At 47.6% G+C, this 15,311-nt stretch overlaps 1 non-coding gene across 1 annotated transcript; it reads left to right on the forward strand.

Annotated features, from left to right (window-relative positions):
- Positions 1–14,834: 14,834 nt before the first annotated feature.
- TRNAI-UAU lies at positions 14,835–14,908 on the forward strand. Its single transcript has one exon. It is a non-coding gene; the product is annotated as a tRNA-Ile (tRNA).
- The last annotated feature ends 403 nt before the right edge of the window (positions 14,909–15,311 follow it).

The raw sequence follows: 15,311 nt of genomic DNA on the forward strand, positions 1-15,311 counted from the left end.
TCCATCCATGGGGGCTGGCTCAGCCCCTGAGGTGCTCCCATTAATGTTCCTCTGTGTCCCCCTAGGAGTCATGCCCCACATTTTGGGAACCACTGAACCCTACTCACAAATCAAGAGCTAGTGATGCCAAAGCCCTGAGAAAGTGAGAACAAGTGCTGGGCCCCCAGCACTGGAACCATGTGAAGGGGCTGCAGGAGAGTGTCATGGCTAATGGCACAGGGAGTTAAGGGCAAAGGCAGCACAGGAGGGGGCAAAAGTTAGGGGTGAAGGAGGTGCAAGGTTTGGGAGTGCAGAAGCTAGCAGTAAAGGGGGAGTGGGGATCATCCAGGGGCAATGGGGAAGTGCCAAAGTACAAGCTTTGCCCAGGGCACCATTTTCCTTAATGCTGGTCTGAGCAAACAATAGGAAATGACCATTCAGTGAGAACAGAACCATAGTGTAGAAAGGCCCCTTTGTTAAGTGGTTGTGCCTGAGTGCTTAGGGAGATGGGTTAAAAAACACTGGGTGTCTTTCTGTGGAGGTTTGATTTTGCCTGCTAGGCAAGGCTGGTGTGTGGTGTCTTCATGGCTGTACTTTCAGCATCTGATCACTCACAGTGCCACAGGGAGCCAAGTCTAGACATATTCAGAGGCTCTATGCCAGAGTTTCTCAACTTCCTTTCACTACAACCCCCTTCTGCCAAAAAACACTTACTACATAGCCCTGGAAAAAGGGGCCAAGCCCTTCCCCACTGGGCAGAGGCTGGGGAGACTAAGCCCTATCCCAGTTGGGGGAAGGCAAAACCAGAGCTTGGGGGATTCAGCCTTAGGTGTTGGGACTCAGACTTTTGGCTTCAGCCGCAGGCCTCAACAATTTTAATGCCAGCCCTGGCGACCCCATTAAAACAGGGTTTTGACCCACTTTGGGGTCTTGACTCACAGTTTGAGAACGACTGCTCTATGCTGATGGGAGAGTTTTCTCCTGTGGGTGTAGTTAATCCACTTCCCAAGAGGTGGCAGATATGTCAGTGGGAGAAGCTATATCGGTGGATGTGCAAGCTGTGGTGTTTACCACATTTAAGAAGTTTAATGAAACCTCATTTCTAAAACCACCTGTGGTCTGGGAATGGCAAAGGACCTCAATGAAGCAGGGTATGTCTTTCAAAGTCCTGGAATCCATGATTGCATGTTACTGTTGTCATGGGAGTATAGCTCAGTGGTAGAGTACTTGATTGCTAATCAAATGGTTCTTGGTTCAAAACCCTGTGTTCTCTTACAACCTTCCTTCTTTTTTTTTAAAAAAAGGAAAACATTTTCATTTCCATTCTCCCTTATGTTCAGGAGCTCCACTATATGGGGATGCTTGAAATGAATGTAAACACTCAACATTTTGATGTTCAAATGCATAAAAATCTCGGAAAGCTGTCCATCAGCTGAAATCAGTTCCAATCCTCTAAGTGTCTAGTTTATGTTTTCATCCGTTAAACAAAGGTATCATATGAATGTACATTTGCAGCTCCCTCTTCTCCAGGAGCTATGCTGGGCAGAAGAACAAGAACCACATCCAACTGCAGTTCAGGAGTCTGATGACCAAAGAGCCAACAAATGTTCTGAGGGCTGGAGAAAAATGACTTCTAGTGAGCTACTGAACGAGCTCAGCCTGTTTAGCTTATTAAAAGAAGACTGAAAGGTGACTTCATTGAAGTGTTGAAGGGCCTTAATGGAGAGAAAAGACTGGGTATCAAAGGGCTTTTTAATCTAGCAGAGAAAGGCATAACAAGACCCAATGGCTGAAAGGTGAAAAGAGACAAATTCATATTACAACTAAGACACAAATAGTCAACAGCGAGGATGATTCATTACAGGAACAAGCTACCAAGGAAAGTGATGGATTCTCCATCTCCTGATGTCATTTAATGAAGACTAGATGCCTTTCTGGAATGTGTTTGCCCCATAAGTAGCTCTTGTGTCATACAGGAGGCCTGTGATATGCAGGGGGTCAGATTAGATGCTCTAATGGTCTTTTCTGGCCATAAAGTCGACTAATTTCTGAAAAACTGAGTGTAGCATTGGGAGCAGCGTCTCATGTTTTCCTGTCTAGCAGGCTTGCTGCCTAGAACGAACGCTCCTTGAGTGGGGTGATCCACAGGGAGTAGCTCAAACCTTCAAAGTTCCTTGGCAGGGGCAGGATATTAGCACAGCAAGGGAGGGATGTGGCAGTGACATCACAAAGGTCTTTTTCAGGACCTCAGACTATTGGTCAAAGGTGGTGGGGAGGTGGTGACCTCAAAGAGAGATGCTGACATCAAGCAGGCAAGAGAGGAGCGAGGGGTCAGGGAAACCTCAGACTTCCCTATGGCTTTGCTTCAGCAAGTCTCCTTCTTGAGGTCTCTCTTTGAGGACTGAGAGAGTATTTGGGTTCAGGTACGTGAGCGCCAGGAGGAACCTCTTTCTAGTTTTCCCCTTCCCTTTTCCTAATTTTACTAGAAAACAGGAGCCCCTGTTTAGAAGGTAAGTGCCTCCTCAGGGTTTGAAACCTGTTCAGTCTGAGCAATTTGGTGACAGTTGAATTCTAGGCATGGAAAACACGAGCTTAAGGAGGCAGAATTTTATTCTGCACCTGGGATTTTTTCCCTTAGAAACACTGGGGACACTAGGGTTTGTCCATTTTGTTTCACCTTTTCCTCCATCCCTCCCTCCCTCCTTTCTCTTTCTCTCTTATATCAGAGCGGTAGCCGTGTTAGTCTGGATCTGTAGAAGCAGCAAAGAATCCTTTGGCACCTTATAAACTAACAGACATTTTGGAGCATGAGCTTTTGTGGGTGAATACCCACTTCATCAGATGCATGTAGTGGAAATGTCCAGGGGTGGGTATATATATGCAAGCAAGCTAGAGATAACGAGTTTATTTCAATCAGGGAGGATGAGGCCCTGTTCTAGAAGCTGAGGTGTGAAAACCAAGGGAGGAGAAACTGGTTTTGTAGTTTGCAAGCCATTCACAGTCTTTGTTTAACCCTGAGTTGATGGTGTCAAATTTGCAGATGAACTGAAGCTCAGCAGTTTCTCCTTGAAGTCTGGTCTTGAAAATTTTTTGCTGCAGGATGGCCACCTTAAGGTCTGCTATAGTGTGGCCAGGGAGGTTGAAGTGTTCTCCTACAGGTTTTTGTATATTGCCATTCCTAATATCTGATTTGTGTCCATTTATCCTTTTCCGTAGAGACTGTCCAGTTTGGCCGATGTACATAGCAGAGGGGCATTGCTGGCATATGATGGTGTATAATACATTGGTGGAAGTGCTTCTTTTGTCCTTCCTCCTGTTCCCCTCCCAACACCAGGAGGTGTATGTGTGTGTGTGTGTGTTTCAGGGGAGTGCTCAGCAGCTCCCACTGGGGGAGGTCCAACCAAAAATGTGGGGATGAAATAGTGCTCAGGCAGTGATCCCCACTGGTGACCTGGGCCATCCTTTGGGCTCTCTGATGAGAACCCTCAGCCTCCCGTGCTCAGTCTCTACCCTTATTGGCTGAGCAGGTGGTTATTGACAGGGAGGAGACTCAGGTCCTTGTTGTTCTCTTTTAAAACCAAGTAAATAAATCATAACCAGTCATATATTTGACAAATTTTGCTGCTTTCTGCATTAACTGTCTCTGAGCAGTTCATGATTCTCTCTAACATTACAGTTCTCCTCAAATACTTGCTGAATAATTCTTGTGCACAGTTGTTGGTCTGGAGCTCATATGAGAGCACTTTATTCAGGTCATTCAATGTCTGAAATTCAAGATCTGATGGTTAGCTTGAAAATCAGGGCTCTTGAGTCCTATTCCCAACTCTGCCACTGGTTGGCTGTGTGACCTAAGACAAGTCAATTCTCCTTTCTCAGCCTTAGCTTCTCCTACTTTCAAGTAGGGATAATAATGATCCGTTCCTACCTACCTCACGATAGGTGGAGGATAGGGATCCATCTGAGAATGTCACTAGGAGTAGTGCGTATTATGAGGTGTCCTATCACGTTTACTCAGAGCAGATTATGACATAATAGAATGGCTGAAATAGTCTTTTTCATTTGTATTTTTTTATTTTGAAATTAAGAGCAGGAACTACTTAGCTCAGACTGAAGCATGTTATCTAATTTTTGAGATCTAAGTGTCTCCCCTTTGTGTGCGAAGAAACTATTTAACAGACTATGACAAACAGGAGATGCTTTTGTTTTGCAACAAAATATTTTTACAGAGAACTTTCATCCCACTTGTTTTGATTTTGAGAAACAAACTGGTTTAGTCTGAATGGGATATTCTGACTGAAATGGTTTCAATTAAATTTCCCCACTATCTCGATTCCTGGGCTCTATCCCTACCTTTGGGGGGGTTGCTGTTTGTTAGAACAGGAGTCAGGACTTGTGCCTTTTCTTTCTGGCGCTGCCACCGCCTTGCTGTGTAGGCCCTTGGGTAGGTCATTTCCTTTCTCTGTACCTCAGGCTTCTCCCCATCTGTCCAATGGGAACAGGGACAATTCTCAAACTCTGGGCAGTTGTGAGCCTGAGTGAGATAAGGGGCGTTAAAGCCCTCTGTGAAGGAGAAATGGGAATTTCACGGTGTTTAGCACCAAGGAATTCTAAAGATTGCTAAAATGTCTAGTCTGTGGAAACAAGAAATGGTTGGGGCCAAACTTTTTAATCATTGCCTTTTTTAAAGCCCATTCAGGAATGTGAGTCCCTGTCTCTTAGGTACCTGGGGTTCTTTGCCAGCAGGAAAGAAGAGGTTCCTGCCTCTGTTTTTGTGGCCTTAAAAAACCAGGTATTGTGCCCCAGTTCTCGTCTCAGATCCCTGAAAAAGAACATCTGCCCATCCATGAACAAGACAGGACCTATTTTTAAAAGGGGACAAAGAGACTCCTGGGACTTTCAGACTAGTTAGCCTCACTTCCACAACTGGAGAAATACTGGAATACATTCTTAAACACTCAGTTTGTCAGTGGCACCTACAGGATACTTTGGTTCTTAGGACTAGTAAGCATGGATTTGTCAAGAACAAATCATTCCAAACCAATCCTCTTTCCTTCTTCGGCAGGGTTCCGGGCCTAGTAGAGGTGGGTAAACAGTAGATGGGATCTATCTCGGTGTTACTAAGGCTTTTGACACAGTCCCGTAGGACAGTCTCACAAGTAAACGAGGGAAATGCGGTCTAGACGGAATCAGTGTGATGTGGGTGCAGAGCTGGTTAAAAGCCCAGACTCCCAGAGTCCTTCTCCATCTTTGGCTGTCTAATTGAGAGGGCGCACCTGTTGGGTCCAGCAGGGATCAGTCCGGGATCCGGTACTAGTCAATATTTTCATTACTGATTTGGAAAATGGAGTGGAGGGCATGCTTCTAAAATTTGCAATTGACACCAGGCACTTTGGAGCACAGGATTGGAATTAAAAACGCCCTTAACAAATTGAAGAATTGGTCTTGAGCCAAACTCCATGGCTGGGCCCCTCTCTCTAGACTGGGGTGAAGTGAAACCCCAGGTGGAGTGTGCAGGAGTGGTTAGCGAAGGGGCCTGGAAAGAAGGACTGCTGGGTCCCATCCATCCTTCTGACACTTGGTGTGACCCTTAGCCAGTAGCTTCCTCTCCCTAGGCCTGTTTCTCATCAGTAGGGTTGAGGTCGCAGTCCCGACAGCCCAGGGGGGTTGGGAGGCTCCAGGAAGGTGTGTAAATTGCTGGAATTTCAGGATCCCGGAGGACTTGTCAGCCCCGCACTAGAGTGATGTTCTGCACCCCATGCTGCTGGCCACGTTTCTCCTTTCCCTGGCAATAAGACAGACTTGTTTTCCCAGCCAGCTGATCGCCCAGTGTCATCACCCTGCCTGCTGGCTGGGCAGGGTAACTCCTCAGGTCACCACCACCCTCTCCAGCCTGCCTTGGGCTTGGAGAGTGAGGAGAAGGGCGAGGGACGACACTGAACATCCTCCATCCATCGCTCCATCACCAGAGCAGGTGAGTGGCATTAGCGTTCCTCGGTGGCATCTGCTGTCTGTCTGGGGAGAGGCAGAAAGAGGGGGAGAGAATCTCTCCCAAAAGAGATTGGATTTGCAAACAGCCCCCAGGAGCCCCTCACTCTCAGACTGGGGAGGGGCTTCTCCAGAGCTGCTGAGCATGGAAATCAGTGGGAAATGAGGGGGCCCTGGCCTTGCTATGCCTAGGGACTTTGAAGTGGGGAATGGTTTCCCAGGAGAAGTCTGGACTCCTGGGTTCTGTTCCTTCTCTAGCCTGGGTGGGGAATGGGGCGGGGGGTGAGTGTGTCCTGGGCTGGCAGGAGGGAGCTACTTGTCCAAAGTGACCGATGCTCTTTGTGACTGAGCCCAGTGCTCAAAAAGGACGAGACTCCCCGGTTCTTGCAGCCCCAGGGATGAGGAGGGGGAATGTTGAGGGGGAGCAGATCATACAATGAACTCCTGCCAGTGTGTGTAGCCTGCACTCCCTGCACCCCTGTGGTGGGAGGAGGAGCTGCTCTGTCTGTGGCAGGGATGGGGAGGGACCAAACAGGTTGGTTAGTGAGAGGCTGCCTTGACCCCAGACTCACGCCTGCTCCCCGCTCAGTTCCAGGATGGCCAGGCTCCTGAGGATGTTCAGGAAGAAGGCTCTGCAGGTGGCCCCAGAGCCTGAGGGAAGCAGCTGCTATCTTCCCTAGAAGCGGAGGTTTGATCATTTCACAGGCCTCCTGTATGACGCAATAGCTACTTTTAGGGCAAATACATTCCAGAAAGGCATCTAGTCTTCATTAAATGACATCAAGAGATGGAGAATCCACCACTTTCCTTGGTAGCTTGTTCCTGTGGTGAATCATCCTTGCTGTTGAATATTTGTGTCTTATGTGTAATATGAATTTGTCTTTTTTCACCTTCCAGCCATTGGGTCTTTCTCTGCTAGATTAAAGAGCCCTTTAATACCCAATCTTTTCTCTCCATTAAGGCACTTCAACACTTCAATGAAGTCACCTTTCAATCTTCTTTTGGTAAGCTGAACAGGTTGAGCTCTTTCAATAGCTCACTAGAAGGCATTTTTCTCCAACCCTCAGAACATTTGTTGGCTCTTTGGTGCCCCTGCTCCAATTTCACAACAACTTTTTGAAATGAGGACGCCAAAACTGGAGGCAATATTCCAATATCAGTCTCACTGATGCCGTGTCACCTTCTGTGATATTATTAACATGATGATGTTCATCCATCGTTGTCGATGAAGACCTCAACAACTCATTCATTCTATGACCAGGCTCTGTGCGTCTGAAGATGAAGGATCAGTTCAATTCAGGCTTCGAACATCCTGTCACACATCGGGCAGACATGTGATGGCACTGTCAATGATGTGCGGACAGCTCTGGACTTGCGCAGCTCACCCTTTCTTTCAGCCTCAGCAGTACACCTCTCTTCAGAGTTATTGCTGCCTGTGTGAATGAGGCTGCACCATGCCGGACAGTTCAGTGCGAGGGTTTCCCATGTGGCAGTGTTAATCTCGAGGGACTTCAGAGAGATCTTCAGCGTGTCCTTGAACCACTTCTTTTTTCCTCCATGGGAGCACTTTCCCTGGGTGAGTTCTCTGTAGAAGAGTTGTTTAAAAATGCGCACATTCTGACATTCTCACAACATGTCCGGCCCATCTGGTCTGGGCTCTCCTCAGTAGTGCGTGAACTGACAGCAGACTGGCTCTGGTAAGGACTTCAGTATTGGGCACTTTGTCCTGCCATCTGATTTTTAGAAGCTTTCGCAGACAGGAAATGTGGAAGTGATTGAGCCTTCATGCATGACTCCAATAAACAGTCCACGTCTCGCAGGCGTACAGCAGAGTTGGAAGCACAATTGCTCGGTAGATCTTCAGCTTCGTTGGTATGCTGATCCCTCGACGTTCCCAGACGTTGGAGCGCAATCGGCCAAATGCAGAGCTGGCTTTAGCAATTCTGCAGTTTACTTCATCATTGATTGACACTGCTCAGGAAAGGGTACTGCCCAGGCACGTGAAGTGGTCCACTGCCTGAAGTCTCTGTCCACTTACACTGATGGATGGCTCTGAGTACGGAGCCTGGGGAGCTGGCTGGTGCATGAGCTCAGTCTTCTTGATGTTAATGGCGAGACTGAAGTTGTTGCATGCAGATGAAAACTTGTCCATACTGGCTTGCATTTCTGGCTCTGTACTAGCATTCAGAGCACAATCATCAGCAAAGAGAAAGTCTCGAAGTGCAGTTTCCTTCACCTTAGTGATGGCACACAGTCACCTTAGATTGAATAGTTTCCCATCAGTTCTGTACTTCAGGCCCACTCCTTCCGTGCAGTGTTGAAAGGCATCAGTCAAAGTGGCAGAGAATATCATGCTGAACAAAGTGGGTGCTAAAACACACCCTTGCTTGATGTCGTTAGTGACTGGGAAGGCCTCAGATGTTTCACCATCATCCAGGACACGAGCCATCATACCTTGATGAAATTGACATAGCACTCGTATGAATCTGTCTGGACAGCCGAATTTCAGCATGATCCTCCACAGGCCCTGGCGACTGACAAAGTCGAATGCTTTTGTGAGGTCCACAAAAGTTATGTAGAGTTCACGATTCTGATCTTGACATTTCTCCTGTAGGTGACGCGCAGTGAAGATCATGTCAATAGTCCCACGTCCCTTGCGGAAGCCGCACTGTGATTCTGGCAATAAGCCCTGCTCCAGGTGAGTGACCAATCGGTTCAACAGAACCCGTGCAAGAACTTTCCCCCCTGTAGAGAGCAATGAGATTCCACGGTGATTGTTGCATACCTGGCTACTGCCCTTCCTCTTATAGAGGTGCACGATGGACGCATCTCTAAATTTCTGTGGAATGGATCCCTGCTTCCAGAAGGACTGAAACAGCTCAGTGAGTTTCCGTAGCAGCACGGGATCACCAACTTTGTACACCTCTGCTGGTATGGGATCTGACCCTGGGGCTTTGCCACTTGACAACAGGTTGATGGCTTTCTTCACTTCGTCCTCTTCTGGTGAAGCATCCATGGAGTCATTGACTGGAACCTGGGGCATCTTGTCAATGGCCTCATCGTTGATGACTGAGGGGCAGTTGAGAACTGCTTCAAAATGTTCTGCCCATCTCTGGAGAATCTGTGGCTTTTCTGTAAGGAGCACAGTGCCATCAGAGTTCAGGAGGGGAAAGCTGCCAGAAGACTGTGGACCATAGAGTGTATTGAGGGCTTCATAGAACTGCTTATAGTCATTCCTGTCCGCATACACTTGTATTTCATCTGCTTTGGCACTCAGCCACAAGTCCTGCATTTTGCGCAGTCGGTTCTGTACTGTTCGGCAAGCGTTGATAAAGGCAGCCTTCTTTGCCGCTGAGGATGGATCTTTCTGATATGCACGATGCAGGCGGTGCTTCTCATCAAGTAAGGCCTGGAATTCTGCATCATTTTAGTCAAACCTGTCTTTCCGCCTGCGTGTGGAGGACCCCAATACCTTCAATGCAGCTGTATGGACAGTGTTGCTGAATTGCTCCCAGTCTTTCTCAGCGTCATCCTCAATACGAAGATCAGCAAGCTCATTCTCTAGGTCTTCTGCTAGATTTTCAGTGATGCAGCTGTTCTTCAGCTTCGACACGTTGATCCTTTTGAGAGCCTTACAGCCTTGTGGTCATCTCTTTGGCATGATATGGAGCTTCATTTTAGATACTATGAGTCTGTGATCTGTCCAACAGTCAGCACCGCACATAGCTTTTGTAACCATGACATCTTGTCTGTCCCTTCTCCTGATGGTGACATAGTTGATCAGATGCCAGTGCTTGGAACAGGGATGCATCCACGAAGTCCTGTTACGGGTAGGGAGGCGGAAGACCATATTGGTGATCAGAATGTCATGTGCTTCACAAGTTTTCAGCAGTAACAGGCCATTGCTGTTACACTTTCCCATTTCATTTTACCCAATGACTCCTTCCCAGGCTGTGGCATCGCATCCGACTCTTGCGTTAAAATCGCCAAGCAGGATCAGCTTGTCTGTGCAGTGCACTGATGATAGCAGAGCATCTCGTTCTTTGTAGAAATTATCCTTCATATCCTCTGGGTTGGTCATTGTGGGAGCGTATGTGCTGATCAAAGTAGCTTGTTTTCCTTATTGAAGCGGACGCTGCATTATCATGAGACGATCATTCACATCCTGGGAGGACTGGCAAGTTTCCGAACAAGATGATTCTTGATGGCGAAGCCAACTCCAGATTCACGACACTCATCACTGCTGCAGCCACTCCAGAAGAATGTATAGCCTCCACCTGACTGGGACAGCCGTCCTTCATTAGCAAGGCGAGTTTCGCTAAGGGCTGCAATGTCAGTGTTGTAGCGTGCGAGCTCCCTGGCTACAAGTGCTGTTCTTCTCTCCGGTCTGTCTGCCATGATGTTGTCCAGTAGCGTGCGCACATTTCATGTGCCATTGGTGATCGGTGTCACTCTAAGTTTTGTTTTTGTTCAACTGCTTTTATGAGATCCCCGCCAGCCACGGTATGCTGACCAGGGTAAGGTGAAGCAGCCAATGTTTAGGGCACCTTTCCTAGCCTCCTCCTCATTCTACGGAGGTGAGCAGTGCAATCCTGAATAGGGCTGCTCAGTAGCTCAAGAAGACACCGAGCTCCACTGCTGCTTCGGTCAGTGAGGAACGACCATTATACCTGAGCCGCCTGTGTGCAGGTCTGCGGCTACATCTCCCAGTGTAGCCACACCTGCTGCTTCGTCCCTGGCCCATCGCCACAGGACTTGATATGATGTGATATGATATGATGTCTAGACTTGCTCATAAATTGGATTAAAGTGAGGGAGAGTTGAGCAACGTCAACCTAACTCTCTCTTCCCAGTTCCTATCTGTATCCAGCGACAGGACAAGAGTCGAGATGGCTGGAGACAGGGCAGGGTGCAGTGGATGACCTGGACGCCTACATGTCTTGTCGTGCTCTTGAGCGTTCCACAACGCTTGCTGTCACTGCCTTCCTGACCATTGAACCAGGTTTCCTCAGTCAGCCGGATCCAGCCTTCGCATGCAATGGATAGAGAGACCCTAACTCACCGAGGGTCTCAGAATCATTGGCTACCCTCACTTGGTTTAGCCCGTCGGTCGAGATGATTTCCGAGGTGTGGCCACTGTCACATGCTGACAGCTATTTGGAGCCACAGGTGAGAACTGGGTGTCAAGTGGGGACCAAAGTGGATGAGCTACTCCTAGGAGTACGACTGCTCCTCTCTCAGAGGTACTCCCCCTCCCTGACAACCCCATACACCCCCATTATTGACATAATCTGTAACTGTATAGATCACCATTGTGACCACAGTTCTATATTTGCAGCCACTATTGTAGAAAGGTTGTCATGTAAGGGGTCTATGGAGAGATTATGAATGACTGATTATAATTATGCTATCTCTAGATGTGTATCATTTTTGTAGTTGAAGTTATGAATATTGACACTATACTGTCTGTGTTTCAAACTTGTGCTATGCTTCTGGGAAACACTCCAGAGAAATTGATGTCAGTTCTGCCTAGCTTGCTTGATGTCCCATTAAGGACCATCATCTATACACTCAACCCATTGAGAGAAGGCAGATACGCCTTGTGACTCAGCAAGGTATGCAGGGACCTGCCTATGGACAGAACTCTAAGGTTTTTCTATGCCACGTGCTGGATAGAGTGTCCTTGGGACAAAGAAAGCAAAGACCACATGGCAAGAGACTATAAAATGCTGATGCCTCCTCTCCATCTTGTCTTCAGTCCTGCTTCATTACTCTGGAGGGACTTTGCTACAAACTGAAGCTCTATACAAAAGACTGAATGACCCATTCCAGCTGTGAATGGACTCCGGAGACTTGATTTGAACCTGCAGAGTTTGCTGTGGAAGCTGTGCAGCTCTGTTCACGATGGCCGAGAAACATCAGGTAATTGTTGCCTTCTGTAACTTCCATGGGAGCCCAACACAGACAATCTGGAGAAAGCGGTGGAAGCTATGCGGCTCTGTTCGCTATGGCTGAGAAACAGCAGATAATGGTTAGCTGAAAGAGTAGATAGAAAGAGGAGAGGACATTCCAAGTGTATGCAACATACCAGGAGACAGGCAGTGCACCGTGCTTCACCGCCTGCTGGCAGCATGACGTCTGCCGTAGCTTTCACGGAGGGAGAAGTGGGTGACGACACACATCCAGAAACATCCGTGAGAATATTTTTGCCCCATCATGCACTGCAGCTTAACCCACAATTCCAATGGGTGGCAGAGACTGCGGGAACTGTGGGATGGCTACCACAGTGCAACACTCCGCCATTCAATGCTAACCTCAGTACTGTGGACTCACTCCCCCGAATTCCTGTGCTTTAGCAGGGACACATAACATCAAATGTATGAACTCGACTCAGGAAATTCGAATAAAATAACATCAAATTAATTTCGTACTGTAGACATACCCTTAGAGCTCTTAGCACCAGGTGCCTTTGCTCTAGAGCCCAGAGCAGGACAAGTGTGCTGGGCTCCAGCCTGGGACCCTTCCTCCCTCCTGCCTAGCCCTGACTATGAAGCCTGGCCCTGATACTCCTTCCTTTAAGTGCCATGTGGGCAAGAGGAAGAGCATGGCAGCTGCAGATACAAGAAACAAATTGTGAGCATCAGGTGAAGCAGCAAGAAACACAACCATCAGATCAACCCGCATGAATCACTGGCCAGACTGATAAATGCTATGGTTCCAGCCTATTGAACCAGCCAAACCAAAGCCCTAGCAGGTGTCAGTCACTCAGTAGGAAGGAGAAAACTTATTCTGGTGCACCTAGGAACAGGGAAATCAAGCATACTGAGCTCCAAGGCTTTATAGCTAACCGGTGCAGCCCTAGGAAGCCCCACTGAGGTTTGAACTCAGATTGCAGGATTTAGAGTGCACACCATTACACCATGGGACCAGCAGCTATAGTGATTTCAGGATTCCTCTGAGACCCTCAGCTGGTTGGTTTGCACTCTGCTCTCATTGCTTCCCTCTCAGGGCTCTCTCTCCTCCTGCGTCTCTGCTGCTCTCCTCCCCTAGACATTGAACCCAGCCCTTGCTGCTGCCAGCACCAACTGGCAGAAGGGCCTATAAGTCCCCTGCCTGAGGGGAGACCAATGCATGTGGTCAGCCATAAGCAATATGATATTTTCTGTCTTATTCTCTATCCCTTTCTTAATGATTCCCAAGATTCTCTTTGCTTTTTTGACCGTCGTTGCACCCTGAGTTTTCAGAGAACTATCTGCAGTGACTCCAAGATCTCTCTTGAGTGGCAACAACTATTTTTGGCCTGGTCATTTTATATGTATAGTTGGGATTATGTTTTCCGATGTGCATCACTTTGCATTTATCAACAAATCTGCCATTTTGTTGCCCTTTCACCCAGTTTTGTGAGATCTTTTTGTAACTCTTTACAAGCTACTTTGGATTTAACTTTCCTGAGTAGTCTTGGATCATCTGCAAATTTAGCCACCCCGCTGTTTATCTCTTTTTCCAGATCATTTATGAATATGTACTTGTCCCAGACCCCCTGGGGGTCACCACTATTTACCTCTCTCCATTTTGAAAACTGACCATTTATTCCTACCTTTTAACCAGTTATTTATCCATGAGAGGACCTTCCCTCTCATCCCATGAGAGTTTAAGAGAGCAGAATACGGCTTCCTTGGGAGGGAGAGTGAATTGACAATATATCAGGGGGTTGTGCACATTTACTGTCCTGGTGAAAAAGTGTGTCTGATACTCAGTCTTTGCTGCTCCTGCCGGCTGTGACTGCTGAGGACATTTTCCTTCTCCACTCCAGGGTCTTTCTTCTGCCAGATTCTCAAAAAGTCAGGCCGCCCTGCAGACTATGACAGAGCAGTTTGGTAATAGGACGCAGGACTCACCACATAAGAATGTAGCTGCTGTAGCACCTTGACTGACCATGGGCAAAATCCTGCAGCCCTGGCAGCCCAGGATAACCTCTCACTGATGGCAATGGGAATTGAGCCTTTGTAACAAGCTGCTGGTACCTGCGGTCTCAGAGATTAATTAAAATAGTGGCAAACACAGGTTCATCCAAAGAAGAGAAGGCTGTAAGTAAAAGAGCAAAGCTGTCCATCTGGGGAGCTGCTGCAGTTCCATCACCACAGCTGGAAAGGAGAAGAGGAAAAACTCCCTAAAGTGCTGGGAGCAGCACTGAGAAAAGGGAGTTTGTCAGTGAGATCAGTACAATAACTATGAAATGAAGGAGTGCTTTCTCCTCTGTGCCGACATGGTTGAATTGTGTTATTTTACTGTGAGAATAAGCTTAAAATATCCTGCCCTAATTTCAGGATGGGTCTGTAACCATAATCAGTCTCTGTGGGAAGTGGCCTCTAGATAGTGACCTTTGGGAAGAGCTGGCTGAAGAGCCTATCTACTCACCAGGAGATCCTGGCTTGACCTACCAGTTCTTCCTTGCTGAACCTAGTTTGTCTGTCAGAGTCCTTTTTTTTTCTTCTCATGAAAGGAAAAGACCTCACTGCCCAATCCTTGTAAGTGCTTGTTCGAGACACAGAGAACCTTCCTTGCAGCTAAGTCTTGGAAAGTGTTAAATGATGAGTCTGGAGCTGATGGAAAGGTTACCATGACTCAGAGTTGCACTGAAGTTGCTGTGACTGAAACACAGAGCATTAATCAGTATCTGATCACAGCAGCTTGTGGGAGAAGCACATGTTAGAAGCCTTCTGTCAGCTCAGCTGTGGCTTTCTGTGCACTGAGCCAGCCTGCTCAAGGTCAGCAAGTCTTGAGGGAAATGGGGAATATTTTTACTTTGGAATTTGAAGGTGATCTCTAGGACCATCAAGTGGAATGGTTGCAAACAAACCATTGATGCAGGCACCATGGCTTAGCTGGCTAAAGCACCTGCCTTATAAACAGGAGATCCTGGGTTCAATTCCCAGTGGTCCCTTTATTTTATAGCTTTTGTCTCTGTTCACGTTTTCCTGTGTCTTCCTAGGAAACAGAAGAGACCTCCTTTGACAATCCGAGTAATTGCTTGTGAAGGAAAAGGCTTCTTTCCAGCGGAGCATTGGAGAGAATCAAATCCTCAGTCTGGAGTTGATGAAAAGGCTATTGGCATTGGCAAGGAGGTTGCTTTGATTGCAATTGCTGTGAACAAGAGCCTGTGTCATGTTCCCATGCAGTTCACTGGGGATATCTATGCACAGAGCCCATTCTAGGGGGCTTTCTGCAGGGCTTGCAGAAAATGGAGAATTACTGTCCTTTCACCTTTCATGTTATTGTTGAAAAATGGAGCAGTTAGGGGAGAAGTCCCAGAGCTTGGCACCATGGCAGAGCTTGCCAAGAGAGCT

Source organism: Gopherus evgoodei, unplaced genomic scaffold (genome assembly GCF_007399415.2).
Source record: "Gopherus evgoodei ecotype Sinaloan lineage unplaced genomic scaffold, rGopEvg1_v1.p scaffold_46_arrow_ctg1, whole genome shotgun sequence".
In the NCBI taxonomy this organism is placed as follows: Eukaryota; Metazoa; Chordata; order Testudines; family Testudinidae; genus Gopherus; species Gopherus evgoodei.